This window comes from Canis lupus, chromosome X (assembly GCF_048164855.1).
Source record: "Canis lupus baileyi chromosome X, mCanLup2.hap1, whole genome shotgun sequence".
Taxonomy (NCBI): Eukaryota; Metazoa; Chordata; class Mammalia; order Carnivora; family Canidae; genus Canis; species Canis lupus.
In genome coordinates this window covers 112,736,449-112,754,321 of record NC_132876.1, presented here as the reverse complement: position 1 = coordinate 112,754,321, position 17,873 = coordinate 112,736,449, and the positions used below count along the sequence as shown (strand labels likewise).

At 41.4% G+C, this 17,873-nt stretch overlaps 1 protein-coding gene across 2 annotated transcripts in view; it reads left to right on the top strand.

Annotated features, from left to right (window-relative positions):
- The window catches only part of GRPR (gastrin releasing peptide receptor), a 37,294-nt gene that overhangs the window by 2,471 nt on the left and 16,950 nt on the right, over nt 1-17,873 (top strand). The window lies entirely within an intron of this gene.

Genomic DNA, 17,873 nt, shown 5'->3' with positions numbered 1-17,873 from the left:
TGCTGCTATATCATATACTTCTGAGCTCTAGAAATTTGATGTAGCAGTGGATAGATTCCAGAAGCATCGTGGAGGATATGGTCAAATTAAGAAAAACTGGAACAATGAACCAGAGACTATAAGTTTTTTTTTTTTTTAAGATTTTATTTATTTATTCATGAGAGACAGACAGAGAGAGAGAGGCAGAGACACAGGCAGAGGGAGAAGCAGGCCCCATGCAGGGAGCCCGACGCGGGACTCGATCCTGGGACTCTAGGATCATGCCCTGGGCCGAAGGCAGGCGCTAAATGGCTGAGCCACCCTGGGATCCCCTATAAGTTTTTATCTTAAAATGCACTGTATGTTATGCTGTTGAAGATACATAAGGATTTGACAGTGTACCAGGAGGGGCATAGAAGCAGCTCTTGAAAGTTTATACTCTGAAGAAAATGTCCCACATTTTAATACATATGGTGGTGGATTTTCATTTTATAGAGGAACAAACAGTCCCCAGGTGATCTGGCTTTGTCAAGTAATAGACAAATAAAGATAGTGTTATCAGTATTTGTAGACATGTGTTTATACTTAGCTGCCTGAAGTACACTGTTCATTTTCAAAGATGGAAAAATAATAGCCTGGAGACAAGGTTTGCACATCGTACCGGCCGGCCAGGGTTTCTCTCACCTCCAGCTTGCTCTAACCTGGACATTAGCCCACCAGGTACTAGTGGCCACGGGCGGTTTCCCGTGTTGACCCAGGACAGGCAACTGTGGGGCTGGCACAAAGTCCGTGGCTCATTACTAATGACCAAAGGCATCTCAGGAAGGAGGCTAGTTTTCCTGATGGGAAGATAAGAGTTTGGATTCCGGGTTGGGGGTGCAGTGGTATAGAGGGTGTTGACCTTCTTCTTGGGGTGGGGGTGGGGGGGCAGAGAGGAGAGCGAGGGTGTGGAATATAAAGATGCAGCTGCAGGGGACTCCTTCCAGAGTTGCAGAGTAGACCAAATTCCCCATCAGCAGAAAGACTCTTTCAAAAGCCGGGTTACAGCCTTTGGCAGCTCTGGTGTGTTCTCAGCAAGTTTATAGTTACTGTGTGTCCTTCCCTACTATTAGCTCCCATGTAACTAACTTTTCATGCTTTGCTAAGGCTTCAAGGGGCTGATGGATCTCCTGAATCATAGGTAGTGCATCTAACCAATTTTGACAAGAATAAGTATTGAGCTAATTAAATAATAGAAAACTGTACTTATCTCTTTATCTCATTTGTTTTAAAAAGATTTTATGTATTTATTCATAGAGACACAGAGAGAGAGAGAGGCAGAGACACAGGCAGAGGGAGAAGCAGACCCCACACGAGGAGCCCAACGTGGGACTCGATCCCGGGTCTCCAGGATCACGCCCTGGGCTGAAGGTGGCGCTAAACTGCTGAGCCACCCCGGCTGCCCTCTTTATCTCATTTGTAAAAAGATTTTTTTTTTTTTTTTTAATTTGAGGGAGAGCAAGAGAGCACAAGCAGCAGGAGCAGCAGAAGGAGAAGGAGAAGCAGACTCCCACTGAGTGGGGAGTCCCCGACGCGGGGCTCAGGACCCTGGGATCATGACCTGGGCCAAAGGCAGCCGCTTAACTGACTGAGCCACCCAGGCACCCCTATTTATCTCATTTTAAAAAGCTATTGTTGTCTTATAATAACCTCATGAGTTATAATAACCCTCATGGTAGGGCAAATACCCACACATTCTATCTATATTTTTTTCTCAATAAGGTATGATCTAGGTACAGGAAAGTGAACAAGTGTGGAGCTCAATATATTTTTACTTATGTCTTCATAACAACATAACCACCACCCAGATGGAGATAGAGAATAGTTCCAGCACCCCAGGAGTTTCTTTTAGGCCTCGTTCCAGTTAATATCCACTCTCACAGAGAGGCAATCACTGTTCTGAGTTCAATTAACATAGATTATTTTTGCCAGTTCTTTAATCTCATATTAAGGGAATCACATTTCTTATGCTTATCATGTCTGTGAGAGTCATCTGTGTTGGTGCACATAGGAAAGGTTTGTTCTTTTTAATTCTTTTTTTTTTTAAGATTTTATTTATTTGTTCATGAGAGACACACAGAGAGAGGGAGGCAGAGACACAGGCCGAGGGAGAAGCAGGCTCCATACAGGAAGCCCGACGACGTGGGACTGGATCCAGGGTCTCCAGGATCACACCCCAGGCTGAAGGTGGCGCTAAACCGCTAAGCCACCCGGGCTGCCCTGTTCTTTTTAATTCTTGTGCAGTATTTCAGTGTATGAACATACCCCAGTTTATGTATCCATTCTAATACTGATGGACATTGGGTTGTTTCCAGTTTAGGGTTTCTAATAACCTACTCTGGATATTCTTATTCATGCCTTTTAGGGGAGCATACATGTTTATTTCTCTTGCGTTTAAGCCTGGGAATGGAATCCCTGGATCACAGGGGGCATATATTTAGTAAAGATAATCAAAGAGTTTTCTAAAGTGCTAGTCTGTATTTGACAGGTTGGTAAAAGGATGAACCAGAAGACCCTTCAGACTGGATGATCATCACAAACCAATGGGGAGCTCAAAAACTCTACAGCTTCTTAGCCCCTATCCAAAATCTCCTGAATCAGCGTTTCTGAGGTGGGAATGGCATAGTGATAATCATCCATCCCTGCCCTCTGTGGTTCACCAGCGATGCCAGGACTCATCCCCATCTCCCTTCCGCAGTCCTTCTTTCCCCAGGGCGAACTTGAGTCTTTGTTAATATGAAAGGAGTAATGGTTTTCTGGAAAAGTGTATACTGCTGCACTGTGTCATAGAGAAACTTCAAGGCAGTCCCAGAAACCAGAATTTTGGGTTGCACACAGCTGACCAATTGCAGACTTGCATTCAAGCACCTTCACACTTGGTCCCTGGAGCCCTCTCCTTTCATGCCTTCTTCCTCTTATGCACGCACTGATGTCCTCGTCCGTGGTGGTCATTCTGACAGGTTCCTGGCTCTGCTTCCTTGCTTATGCTGTCCTGCCCACTCTCCAGAACGCTTTTTCCTTTCCAGCATAGAAGACTCTACTCCCCATGTGATGTATGGGTGGAATGGGCATTGATGGTCCTCCATTTTAGGCTTTTGCTGCCATTACTGCCCATTTAAGGGAGTTGGATGAAATCACTTAACTCTCTGGCCTTAGTTGAATCATCTATAAAGTAATAGAGTTGAGCTAGATTATTTCTAAAAAAAATTTTTTTTTAGTCTGTCATCTTGCCTATCATTCTGAATATGGTTCAAGCTTCCTCCTTAAAGCCCTAAGTTGGACCATTCTAGCCCCAAGTTCCTAATCCTCCCCTAAACATACAGCTTATTATCTGAGACATGAATTATCTTTGACTTCTCTCATCTTGCTCTTTTGAAGTATTTCACTCATTTGTCTATTTTTGGCCTCTGGTATATTCATTGTATTAACTTTTCAAGTAGATTATTAAGCATGTTGAGGGCAGAGATTTCTTATATATTCTCATATCTCCCACAGTGCTTCATGTGGTTCCTTGGACCAAATGGGTGATCAATAAATATTAATTAAAATTATGGTTAATTAATGCATACTTTTCTTTTTTTAATCTTTTTTTAAAGATTTATTTATTTATTGAGAGAGAGAGAGAGAGAGAGAGAGAGCCTGCATACTTTTCTTCTCATTCTTTTTCTGCTCCTTTTTCAGAATTCATCCGAAAGCATACTCTAAAATGTTTCATACAGTCACCAGCTTCTTATCTCTTCCTTTCTGTTAAGCTCTCACTGTTTGAGTAAATAAGAGAAAAACCTTTCTTTCTGAATCTGTAAATAGATTCAGGGGATGAATAGATGGGTGGATGGATGGATAGATGAAATGATAGATAGGTGAGTGGATAGGCAGATGGACAGACAGTGTTCTACTTTTTATGTACTGGTCTTTCCTACTAGATGCCCATTTTTGTACCAGGTGCCTCCGTATTATGTAAATGGAGTTTAAGACTGGAATTGGGGGGATCTCTGGGTGGCTCAGCAGTTTAGCGCCTGCCTTCGGCTCAGGGCGTGGTCCTGGAGTCCCCGGATCGAGTCCCACGTCGGGCTCCCTGCATGGAGCCTGCTTCTCCCTCTGCCTGTGTCTCTGCCTCTCTCTCTCTGTGTGTCTCTCATGAATAAATAAATAAAATCTAAAAAAAAAAAAAAAAAAAAAGGGAATTGGGACCTTCACAGAAGAAGGGTTAAGGAGAGTTTTGTTTTTTTTTTTTTTTTCCAGTAAATGTGAAGTTTAAAGCTAGATGTAATGTTGACAGCATATAATGCCCAGGTTATATTGTGCCTGCTTCAGTATCATTATTCAGTGCTATTTCTGCTAGAATGGAGCTGGCATCATGAATCCTAAAGGCAGACATATACAGGAGTTCCACTGTAATTGTGATCCTTCATTGACTCCATGGAAAAGACTATTCGTACGTTTTCCCCTTCCTTGTGATTTGGAATGTGTAAAAAAACAGGAAAGAGTTGCATTTATGCAAACTTCTTGAAGTATAGACTGTTTGAATTCATTGCAAGGAATTTATAAGATAATGTAGTTTTGGCCTTTCCTGACATCTCAAGCTGCATGGTCCACCATCTTAGCACTAACCAAATAAAAGTAAAAATTCAGCTCCCTAGTCACACCGGCCACATGTCAAAGGCTCAGTAGGCACATGACTCTACTGGACAGTGAATGTACAGAACATTTCCATCATTGCAGAGAGTTCTATTAGACAGAAGAGAGTTTGCTCTCTGTCTTGGGGTCCAAATCTATTTTCCAAGATCCACGTTAATTGATCTCATTGAGGGTATCAGAAATTCCTCACATAGGCAAGTATCAAATGCCTCCTAGCTCTGGGATGTTCCTGTCTGTCAAATATCTTCTCATAGAAGATACCCGAAAATGAAGAGGGAAGAAACCAGACAGCCCAGTACAATCACCAGCCACAGGTTAGAGGAATTTGGGCGCCCTACTGATGGAGGTTTTGAGACCTGAAAAATACATGTGTGGTTCACTTTCCAGGTCTGCATTATGAACTCCTCTCTGATCCTTCCATTCTCTTTTGCCAGGCCCTCTTCCATCTGCCATTCTATCATTCTATCTTCCTATCCCAAGGCTTGCCAGAACAAACACTGTTTAGCTAAACTCTTTTTTATCTTTTGAGAGAGAGAGAGAGAGAGAGCACAAGTATGCGATTGGAGTGGGGGACAGGAAGGGGCAGAGGGAGAGGGAGAGAGAATCTTAAGCAGGCTCCACACCCAGTGCAGAGCCCAACAACTCAGGGCTCGATCCCACAACCCTGAGATCATGACCTGAGCAGAAATCAAGGGTCAGATGCTTAACCGAATGAGCCACCCAGGCGCCCCTCTAGCTAAACTCTTCTCATTGCTTCCACATGTGCCTTCTGACTTCTCCCCTCTCTGACTTCATTTCCCTCTCCTTAATAGCTGGGTTCTATTCCCTCCATCTATCCAAATCCTATGAATCCTTCAAGGCACAGTCCAGGTCCCTTCTCCTCTATGAAGCATTCCCTGATCTTTTGCTTTTGCTGATTTTTCCCTTTCTCAAGATGTTTTTGCCTGTATTGTCTATGAAATACCAAATCTGTCCCGCATCATATTACTGGGTCCTTTGTACAATACACTTTCTACTTCCTTAATCATATGGGAAGCTCCATGGGGTCTGTGCCTTCTACGACACCAGGCTCACCTAGTGAGAGGATAGTAACCACAGCTTGGTTGATGTTTGAGCAGTGACAAGTAGAAGTCATCTTAAAGTTCAAACCCTTCTTTGACAGAGACAAACGATGGAATTTGGCCTGGTCAATTCAGAGTACAGTCAGACCATAATCCTGCTTTCCTCATTCTAAGTCCTAGTTCCTCCAGGGGAACTGGAAACATTTCTTCAAAAACCATCAAGATACAGAGTCTGATTCCATTTCCCTTCCTGGAAAGTGGAAGCTACTGATCCTAAACCCTGCTGTTCTGAGGTAGGATAACCTGAGTAACTCCAAGGTGGTGCCCTTCTAAGGGGATCACCCCAGTGATTCCCAAGGCTCCTCTAATGTTCTAGAGGCCCAGCTTCATTGATTCCAAGGAGACTGGCCCTTCACATGAGAGAAGACAATTTAATTTCTTATAAATCATCTTTTCCAGAAAGTCCCTCTGTTGGAGGAGTTTACATGAGCCACCAATTCATAACTTCTCTATAGTATGATTTTTCTGAAGCATACTGCCTCTCTAGAAGGAAACTCAACTCGTGTTTCCCCATGGTGATGGATCTGCCACGGCTGTTGGCAGACTCTGGAGTGCCCAGGGGGCAATGGAAGTGGGGTTTCCCAGCAAGGCTCTTTCAACCAAAGTGCTGTGGAAAGAAGGTCAGAAAAGCATTTTGACCTTGTCTCTCACATACTATCTTTTAAAGTGTTAGACTTTTGTGTGATTAATTATAATTTCTGACAATATGCACGGAGGCAAGAAAAAAAAAAAAAGCACAAACTTGATCATGAAATATACTGCATAGCCTGAAAGGGCTTCTTGGTGAGGTTTTTTGAACTGTGCTTGCCAATAATATCCTTTGAAAATAGACTAAATTAGCAGTTTTGCACTTGTAAATCCTCCTGGTGTGTACAGTTTGCGTGAATTCTCTCAATTAAAACACATGTTTTGCAGAATAAAAGAAAAAAAATTTCTCCATTCCTCTTTCTACCTCCCAGTAATGGAACAAGGGATTTTGTTTCTTACAGTCATTTTGAAATTCTGTTGATTAGTATCTGATATTCGCTGCTACTTGAAATGATCTGATTTGCCGAGGAGCCTCTTAAGAAGCTGCAGTTCATTTTACACATTAAGTATCACTTTCTATCGGGGCGCCTGGGTGGCTCAGTCGGTTAAGCGTCTGACTCTTGATTTAGGTTCAGGTCATGATCTCAGGGTCGTGAGATTGAGCCCCATGTTGGGCTCTTGGCTGGGTGTGGAGGCTGCTTAAGATTCTCTCTCTCCCTCTGCCCCTGCCCTAAAAATAAATATCACTTTCTATAGGAGGTCTTTATTGGCTATTCAGTCTAAAGGAATGACCCACACTATTCCATCATCCAGTTTCTTTTTTCAGGTTGATTGAGGTATAACTTACATATAGTAAACTTCTGGGTGTACATTTCTCTGAACTGTGTCAAACTTATGCAGTATGTAACCACCACTATAGTCTAGATGTAGAACATTTCTATTACCCCCAGATACTATCATGTCCTTGTGTAGTCTGTCCCCTTCCTCCACCCTCAACTCCTAGAAACCACTGATCTTTTCCAAAATATCATATGAATGACACTATGCAGTATATAGTTGTTTAAGTCTGGCTTCTCTCAACTCATGTTGTTGTATCTATCAGGAGCCCATTCCTTTTTTTTTTTTTTTTTTTTTTGCTGAGTAGTATTCCACTGTGTGGATAGATCAGTTTGTTTATCCCTTCTTTAGTCAGTGGGTATTAGGGTTGTTTTGGGGTTTGGGTGATTTGAATAAAGTTGTCATAAACATTCACATAGGGTTTTGTATGAAGGTATGTCTTCATTCCTCTTTGGTAAATATCACCCAGTATTATTTTCTTGAGAATTATTTTGTTCATCTATTTGCTTGTTTATTATCTGTCTTCAACCACTAAAAATATAACCCTCCCAAAATGGGAGGCTATCTCATTCATTAGCATATTCTCTGAGACTAAAACCATCCCTAACCTGTAGGAGAGGCTTGATAAGTGTTTGTTGAATACATGAATGGATGGAAACATGAAAGAGGGAGTAAAAAAATGAGTAAATTCTGGTAGATCCTACTAAGAGAGCCTGGAAGGCTGGATTATGGTTTGTGAATCATGTTCATCTCCTTTGATGGTTAACAGAATGATTGCAGTAGTCATCCCAACTGTAGATGACAAGACCTTATCCAGGTTTTATGGGAACTATTTGGAGAATGCTTTTTAATGAAAAAACAAGTAAAATTATGAATGCAAAGTTAGGTAGAGACATGAATGTTTTGAAAGATTAAGAAATATATTAAATTTAGAAATCACAACTTAAATAAGTTGATAAATTCTATAAACATCACAAAGTCCAGAAAAATAACATAGTAACTATTAATTAACTGCCTGACACATGTCCATCACACTTGTTTTCTTAAATATTTTGGCTTCATCCTCATTTGTGTTCTCTTAAAATGACTATGGTTTGGTGATATTCTTTTCTATAGTGAAATGAGAAAGCCTTGTCAGATTTGTGGCATGGCTGATTAAAATTGGCTTATTATTAAGGAAAGGTTAGAAAAATTTCAGGATCCCTGGGTGGCTCAGCAGGGTAGCGCCTGCCTTCGGCCCAGGACGTGATCCTGGAGTCCTGGGATCAAGTCCCACATTGGGCTCCCTGCATGGACCCTGCTTCTCCCTCTGCCTGTGTCTCTGCCTTGCTCTCTCTCTCTCTCTCTCTCTCTGTGTGTGTCTCATAAATTAATAAATAAAATATTTTTTAAAAGATTTTTAAAAATTTCTTTCAGCTCCATAATGCATTACTGGTTATATCATATATGTTTAGGGTTATTGTAAAATGTTTAAGGTTATTTGAGAAAGCCACTATCAATTTTTTTTCCTATATGAGCTATACAATTTCACAATTTTTGAAGCTTTATGCCTTGAGTGAACTTAAGTACTCATTAAATTGATGACATCCACTAACCTGCGCCATGGATGTCTTTGCATTATGAGTTTTAAGCTTTCCTTATCAATGTTGGTGTTTTGTGAGTATGCATAACATGAGTCATTTTATACAAATGTCTTTGCTCTTTATAATCTGGCTACAGGTTTCTGTTCTATAAACACAGATACTCTGATAAACTTGACTTTGCTGATATATTTGGATTTAAATCTATCACATTATTATTTGGTCATTATTGGTTTCACCTGTCTCCTTATCCTTTCTCCCATCCTTCTTGCCTTCCTTTTTTTTTTTTTTTTAAAGATTTTATTCGTTTATTTATTCATGAGAGACACACAGAGAGAGGCAGAGACATAGGCAGAGGGAGAAGCAGACTCCCCCTGGGGAACCCAATGCGGGATGCAATCCCAGTACCCCAGGATCATGATATGAGCCGAATGCAGACACTCAACCACTGAGCCACCCAGGTGCCCCTCTTCTTGCCTTCTTTTAATTAGTGAAATGTTTTAATTATTCTAAACCTCCCCATGAGTTTAATTATATGAGCTCTTCTGAGTATTCTTTTAAGGGCTACCCTAGAGTTTACAACATGTATCCTTGACTTATTAGAATTTGCTATAAATTAGTACTTTCCCATCTCCCAGACAATTCAAGGATTGCAATGCAAGGACACTTTTATTTTATTTTAATTACTTTATTTTAACTCTTTCCTGCCTTTTCAGGGAGGGGGGGCTACTGTTATTTTACATTTTAATTCTCTGTATTTTAAAACTCACAATTCGTTATGTTTCTTGTTTTTACATACTTTACATTCACTCACATATTTACCTTTAGATTTAAATTTATTCCTGTATTTACCTTTTATGTTGTTCTCTATTTCTTCCTGCAACTCTGACTTCATTTTGCTTCTGCCCAAAGAATGCCCTTCACTATTTCATTTAGTGTAAATCTAGTGGGGATACATTTTCTGGTTTTGGGTGTATGAAAATGCTTTAATTTGATGGAATTCGGGGAGGATATTTTCACTGCGCATAGAATTCTAAGCCAGCAGTTCTGATCTTTCACACTTTGAAGTTGCCATTTATTGTACTCTGACTTACACTATGATGACAGATGTCAGTTTTGTTGTTGCCTCTCTAAAATTATTGAGTTGTCTCTCTTTGACTGATTTTAAGATTTTTTTCTTTATCTTTGGTTTTCAGCAGCATTACTATTATGCACTTGGCTGTGGTTTTCTTTGTATTTTTCCTGCTTGAGATTCATAGCTTTTCTTAAATCTGTGGTTGTAAATTTTAACCGGTCTTGTCAAGTTCTCAACCATTGCAACTTCAAATATTGCTTCTGTCCAAGTCTTTTTTTCCTCTCCTTTCTTATACTGTCCACATATCAACAGAATACTACAGATTAACTTAAGCTTTTTGAGTTTTCTTCCTCGTTTGCTTGTTTTTGCTTTTATTGAGGAAGAAAATTTCATCCTTGGGTCACGCCTCTGTTACTAGGAACCATTTTAAACACAATCTCATTTCACCAAGACCCATAAATTCCCTGCTCCTTTTGTTGTGTTTTCCATCCTTTTTTCTCACTGAACTACACTCAGGCCATTTTCAGCTCACTAATCCTCTCTTCAGCTGTATCTAGTCTTTCCATCTGGTTCCATCTTGTCATACAATTTCTTGAATTAGTCCCAATATATTTTAAAATCCCTCTCTGATAATCTAACATGTGGAACCTCTATAAGCTGGTTTCTATTATAGATTTTCTTCTCTTGTTTTTTGGCCATTTTATTTTGCCCCCTGGTGTATGAGGCAATTTTGTTTGACTACCTGATTTTATATGAAGAATTGTAAATAATTTGAGGCTCTGAGTGTTACCATCTTCCAGAAAAGATTAGCTCTTGCTTCTTACAGATAATTAGCAGGGGGTAGTATATCTGACCCAATCAGGGACTGAGCAGATTGGAGACTGGGCTTTGGTCGTTTTGAGAAATAGTTCACTACTCCTACTAGGGTGTCTCCCTTTGGGAATCTGAACTGAAAGCCTGGGATGTTTGCCTGGCCTCCTCTCCTTGGTGGGCCTTAAACTCTATTTATTGTCCTCCTTGCTCCTAAAACTTCTAGAAGCTCTGCTCAGCTTCATTTCTCTGTTGCTGCTTGAAACTTGGTAAATGCCTTAAGGGAAAATGGTACTGAATAACACTGTCATCTCTTTCACTTCCCTTCTCTCCAGGATTTTGGCCCCTCAAATCCTTACTGCCTTGGTATTTCTCTGATGTTTTCAAAGAGATTTTCTAACTTTTCATTTTAGGAGAGTTACTCAGCAACTAGCTGGTTTGCCATTATCAGAAGTGGAAAATCCCATCCCACCTCTCTTAAAGACCCGGTCTACTGCCCTAGAAGCTATCCATATCCCAGTTCCTCTAAAGAAGAATACAGAACTCCCTAGTTAGACCTGGGGGATCAGCATTCATAGCCTCACATTATCTCAGGAGTTTCGATTCAGAGAAGTGAGCTCTGGCTAACTTCAAAGTGAGTAAGTCAGGAGTCTCAGCTGAGGCCTGCAGCAGTGGACACTGCCAAATATTGTAGCTACATCAAAGCCTCTGGGATCTTTCAACTAAGCCAGGACTCTTAGCCCCAATAAGCAAGAGCTAGAGCCAGCATTTAGTTATGCAGTGATTGATAACAGCTAAAATTTTGTGGGAAAGAAAGAGCCAAAATGTTCCTGATGTACATTTCTTTAAACTTCACTTCTTTATTACTTTTTTCTTTTTTTGTATTGTACTCAGACCAATTGGCCAGTGGGAATAGCTACAGGTAACATAGGAAAGAAGCAGGAAGAAAATGCGAAGTGCAGCACATAAAGAAATTTATTTCCAGTGTGAGAAGAACTTATTGTAACAATAATAATATGTCCATGTGACTCACTTATTTCTTTATGCTGTCTACATATAAATAGAATGACTGCAGGTCAACCTCAAGCTTTTCAAGGTTTCTTTTTTTCCCTTTGGTGCTGTTTTTTGTTTGTTTTGTTATCGGCAGTTTCATACCAGGGTCAGGCCTCTGTTATGAGAGACATGTTAAACATAATTAAAAAACAATACAAAATTATGTAAAAACAATCCACAGTGGTTTCTCCATGAGAACATATGGGAAATGCTTATTTCTTTTTAAATAAATAGCAATCAAAACAGATTTTTAAGAACTTCAGTATTTTTTTTCCTCTTCCACTTTTTTTTTTTTTTTTAAGATTTATTTGTTGGAGAGAGAGAGAGCACGTGCATGTGCGCATGTGCTTGAGCAGGGAGGGTGCAGAGGGAGAGAGAGAGGATCAGTCTTCTTGCTGAGCACAGAGCCCATGGGACTCGATCCCACGACCCTGAGATCATGACCTGAGCCAAAATTAAGAGTCGGATGCTCAACTGACTGAACCGCCCAGGCATCCCTTCCCTTCTACTTTAAATGATTGGAAACACCACAGAAGAACAGAAAAATCAGAATTTGGCATCTTTTCTTTCCTAGGTTGTCAGCAGAGTTGAAATTGAAGGTTAAAATGATGGTTTGAGGAAAACATGTACTACAGGATGAAGATAAGTATAGTAAATATTTAGTTTCAAGCGTTCTTTACTGGTGCTTTAAAAAGACCTGAGACTCTAAAGAGCTACAGTTAAATATAGCTAACTTGGGAATCCAGAGACCCAGGTTCCAGTCTTCTCATCTAACCGACCATGAGACCTCTGTGGGCACTAGTTTCCTCTTCTGTAATGTACAGGAAATGGGACTTGATGACTCTTAAGTTCTCTATTCCGTAATTATATAGAAAGCAGGTTTGTCGTAAACCATGTTCTCATACGTCTGTACCATGGTAAGCACTTCATATGCTGACCCAGCACCGTCTGTTCTAAGAATGTCTCACAAAGGGCACCCTAGTGTGTATCTTTCTCTTGTTGTATCAGGGCTTTCCGGGGGCATAGCTTGCTTCTCTGAGCAGATTTTATTTTTTTTTTTTAATTTTTATTTATTTATGATAGTCACACAGAGAGAGAGAGAGAGGCAGAGACATAGGCAGAGGGAGAAACAGGCTCCATGCACCGGGAGCCTGACGTGGGATTCGATCCTGGGTCTCCAGGATCGCGCCCTGGGCCAAAGGCAGGCGCTAAACCGCTGCGCCACCCAGGGATCCCTCTGAGCAGATTTTAAATCCTTAGTGGTCAGGGACTTTTATATCCATAGTGCCAAGCAGAGCTTGAGATGCTGAATTAGTACCTACCTGTGCTAATAAATTGACTAAGCATCCTGAACAATGGGTGTTTAACACTGGAAGACCGACGACGCTAAAGGTCAGTGGCCTATTGTCTTCATTATCACAAATTAAGAAGCCTGACAGAGCGCTGTGCGACATGGAAGACAGATTCTCTCCTCCAATAAAGAAGGAACCGACGATTTGGGTATGGACAGGCAGAGAGCAGCAGAAATGCTGGCCGTGTTCACACATTCAGTGCACACAGGCCAGGGGCCAGGAAACCTTTTTTCTCAAGGGCCATATAATAAATATTTTCAGCATCGTGGGCCATAAAGTGTCTCCTTTGCAACTACTCAACTCTGCCGTTATAGCACGAAAGCAGCCACAGATATTATGTAAGAAAGTGGGGGCAGCCCGGGTGGCTCAGCCGTTTAGTGCCAACTTCGGCCTGGGGCCTGATCCTGGAGACCCGGGATCGAGTCCCGCGTCGGGCTCCCTGCATGGAGCCTGCTTCTCCCTCTACCTGTGTCCCTGCCTCTCTCTGTGTGTGTCTCTCATGAATAAATAAATAAAATCTTTTAAAAAAAAATGGGCATAGCTGCATTGCAGTGAAGCCTTATTTATTGATCCTGAAATTTGAATTTCATGTACTTTTCACATGTCACAAAATGTGATTCATCTTTTGATTACTTTTTTCCCCGACCATTTAAAATGTAAAAAACTCTTCTTTGCTTGTGGGCCACATGAAAACAGGCAGAGGGACAGCTTTGGCCAGTAGATCCTTAGTCTGCCGTCCCTGATGTAGCAGTGTGTGCACGCTTGCTGACGCAGTCACTTAGTAGCAAGTGTTGGTTTTTTTTTTTTCTGAGCACAGTTGACCCACAATGTTACATTAGTTTCAGGTGTCCAGCCTCGTGATTGGACACGCTTAGACATTATGGGGCGTTCATCACAAGTGCAGCTACATCTGTCCGTTGCATCACTATCATAATATCAGAGTAGAACCTAGGGGAATCCACGACCCTTGTCCAGTTAGCCAGGACAGACTTCCTGGGGGATATAATAAAAACAATGCAACACGAATCAGACAGCTGTGTGGTGCCTTAAAGTATGAGGCCCTGGGACGCCTGGGTGGCTCAGCGGTTGAGCATCTGCCTTGGGCTCAGGGCATGATCCTAGAGTCCCAGGATCAAGTCCCACATCGGGCTCCCTGCATGGAGCCTGCTTCTCCCTCTGCCTGTCTCTGCCTCTCTCTCTCTCTCTCTATGTCTCTCATGAATAAATAAATAAAATCCTTTAAAAAATAAAATAAAAGTATGAGGCCCTGTCGTCCTGCGCATTTGCTTTCGAATTAAAAACTGAGTCAGACCCCAACATCTTTAAGATATGTGTCTTTTTCCAGTGTGCCCTGGGTCCTCGGTGATGCTAACAATTGTTTAAATGAAGAAAAGGAGAGAGTTTTAGCTCAAGGCTCACCCGGATTCCAGTTTGCATGGGTGGCGGGCTTGGGGGCAGAAGCTTCTCAAGCAGAAGCTTCCCTTTGCTCATGGGGAATGATGTGACCACACACTGAGCTTCTCACTGCCTCCTCCAAACTGTTTCACCAGCACGCACAGTACTGCCTCCTCTAAGTTCTTCTCAGGGAAGCAAGGCCCTTTAAAATTGCAAAAAGGTGGAATTGTGCTCCCGGAGAATCATTTCCTCAGTACCTTCAGGGATTTGTGTGGGCCTGAAATGGTTAGAGAAATAGGAAGTGTTTGGGCCATGGGAGATGTCTTGGGAAAAGGCTGTTAGCACTTTTATACTAAAATTTTTAACTGAAAAAAAGTCATTCAAATGCACTATCTAGACCATTTTCCATGATGATAGCTTTGCTGACTCAAAGCAAACTTTTTCAATGGTTCTTAATTAAGACGCCCCCGAGGTTGCCTGGTGACAAACTTCCAAACTTTTCTTTCCTCGCTCTCTCTCTCCCCCCTCCTCTTTCCTTCCTGAGTTTATTGTGATAAAATATACAGAACATAAAATTTCCTGTTTTGATCATTTTTGAAGTGCTCAGTTCTATGGCATTAAGTACATTCCCATTGTTGTGCAACCATCACCACCATCCACCTCCAGAAGGTTTTTCATCTTCCCAAACTGAAACTCCCTACCTATTAAACAGTAACTGTCCTTTCTTTCATTGTATTGTTTTCTCTTTCTTTTATTGTTAATGCCTAGAGGTCACATTTAGTGGAGCGCTATTCATAGTGAGGACAAATTCAAAAGCACTGAATTTGAATACATGTCTGAGTTTGAGCCCTGGTTCTTCGCATTGTCAACTGTGTGAGTCTAGGTCTCAGTTTTCTGATAAAATGGGGATAAGGGTATTTACTTTTTTTTTAAGGTTTTATTTATTCATGAGAAACAAAGAAAGAGAGAGGCAGAAACACAGGCAGGGGGAGAAGCAGGCTCCATGCAGAGAGCCCGACGCAGGACTCCATCCCGGGACTCCAGGATCAGGCCCTGGGCCCAAGGCAGGCGCTAAACCGCTGAGCCACCTAGGCTGCCCTTGGTGGTATTTACTTTTAATATATCATAGGACTATTACAATTTTTGTAATGATGAAATGAGATAATGTATTAACTTCTTTATGAAATGTTAGAATTCCTAGTCACAAGAGTGAGTGTACCAGGGCTCCTGGGTGGCTCAGTTGGTTAAGTGTCTGCCTTCAGCTCAGGTCATGATCCCAGGGTCCTGGGATTGAGTCCTAGGTCGGGTTCCCTGCTCAGCAGAGAGCCTGCTTCTCCCTCTCCCTCTGCCCCTCTCCTCCCACCTTGTGCTCTCTGTTTTGCTTGCTCTCTCTCTCTCTTGCAAGTAAATAAATAAAATCTTAAAAAAAGAGAGAGAGAGAGAATGAGTGTACCCTGAGCATGATTGTTATTTATGTCCATAAGGGAGCCAAGAGGATGTTGTTGAAATCTCACCCAGGTGTTGTTCAGTGGACAGTCATTTCTTTTCATGAAATGCAATCGCTTTTTATTTAAATCGTGCTTCCTAGTTTTCAGAGTACTTTTGAGACTCCTCACTTAGCTCCTCCTTATAGCAAGTAAGAGTGATACCATGAGTTCCCTTTCACAGATGAAGAAAACGGAGATCTGAAGGTCTCACGGTTTAAGATCTGGACTCAGGGCCAATGTTGAAACGCAAGCTCCGCCACACCCTCCTGCCCTGTGCTTCCTGGGATCTCCTCTCCAACAAACTACTTGCACCTAAATCCTTGTCTCCGAGTCTGTTGGGTGGTGAATGACAATTTATAAAGACAATTTATTACCCCGAGTCTATTTTATCTTCCGCCCTAAAGCATGGGTGATTTTTATCTGTCTTTGTGATTTTCCTCCATTCTCTATCTTCTGTGTTACTCGGTGGAGTAAATGCAGGCCACGTCCAACTACAACTTGCAAGTGGGATTTATAAATGTTCTTCAAACTTTTTGGCTCATAAATTGCTAAAAAAGCCTAACAAGTTATAAATATATGTTCTTCCCTCCATAACATCTTTGAGGAATGGCCTACGAACAACTTGTACCAGGATGTGTGCACACCTACTGAAATTTAACTGGGTTTCTGCTCTCCTTTGTCATTTTAAACATACCCACTGGGAACTGTAGTATTTCCTCCTGGTTATACTCCTTCTGACAAATTCCCTTATCAGATTAGCTCTGAGCTTTGGAATAAGGTCACCCTGCTGAAACCCATTTGGGGCCCAAAGGTCAGTGTTTGCCCAACTCCTTCTGCCAGGGCACCATAAGATGTCCAACAATTGCTTGCATCTCTCTCCATCTTATGCCCGGCTTCTGCATCACTCATAGCCCAGAAATAGCACCTGCACTTCTGAACCTTCTCCCGTGCCAGACTCTAGATCTTCCCTGATGCCATTTTCAACTTGGCTCCCATGTCTCATTTGGACGGCCTCTTTTGGCCCTGACGCCTCTGAATTTATGAAAGAGCTCGGACCTTACTCTAGGCCCAGGCCACAGGGAACTTCAGGGTGTGTATACAGCAGTAAAAAAGGCAGGAGATTCAGTATAACAGAGTCAAAGAAGTGAATTTTGTGTCTGCCTAGAAACATAGCATTTTCACGATGGATGGAGCAGGTGGGAAACAGACATCTAATACTTTTTTTGCTTTTCTCCCTTAATTTCAATGCCAGCCAAAGGGGGGCAGAATTTGCCACCCCAAAATGTGCCACTTTGGCATAAGGATGATTTTAGGCTGGTTATTTCTTAAGAAACAGCAGAGACAGGACAAGTTCTGAAAATCCTAACCAAAGGTGCCCTTTTGTAAGAGCCATTTACAAGGGAAATTTCCATCTGTAAGGACTGCAAAGTGGGGTTCATGCCCTCCCGAAGAGGTGCAACCTGGTCTAACAGGTAAGGGAGGAAAATATAAAAATTTCTATTTATATTGATTTTTATTTAAAAATAAAGATGAATTAAACGTTAGTAATATGCAGTGTCCAAATTGAAGCTCAGTCTCTCCCTGAGTCCACAGCAGAGGATCCCTCATCATGTTCAAGGAGACTCAACAATGGCACCTCATTCTTCCCTCCACTTTTCAGGTTTTGGAGAGGTTCTGCAGAATGCTGTGTTTTGGTATGATCTAGTTTTAACTAAATTAATGTCCCCAAGTGGACAAGTGGCTTGAAAATATTCCTACAAAACAGAGCTAAACAAAACCCCACAGATTGTAAATGATACTAAAATTGCAAGCCCAAGGGAACAATGTGACTATAACAAAGTTCCCTCATTCCTGGTATAGGCACTAATCAGATATGACACATTCAATCATGTTAGAATTATAAGAAAGTTTTTCCGATGACAAACAGGTTTACAGTTAATAAAAGAGAATAAACTATAGAACATATTTTTTATTTTATT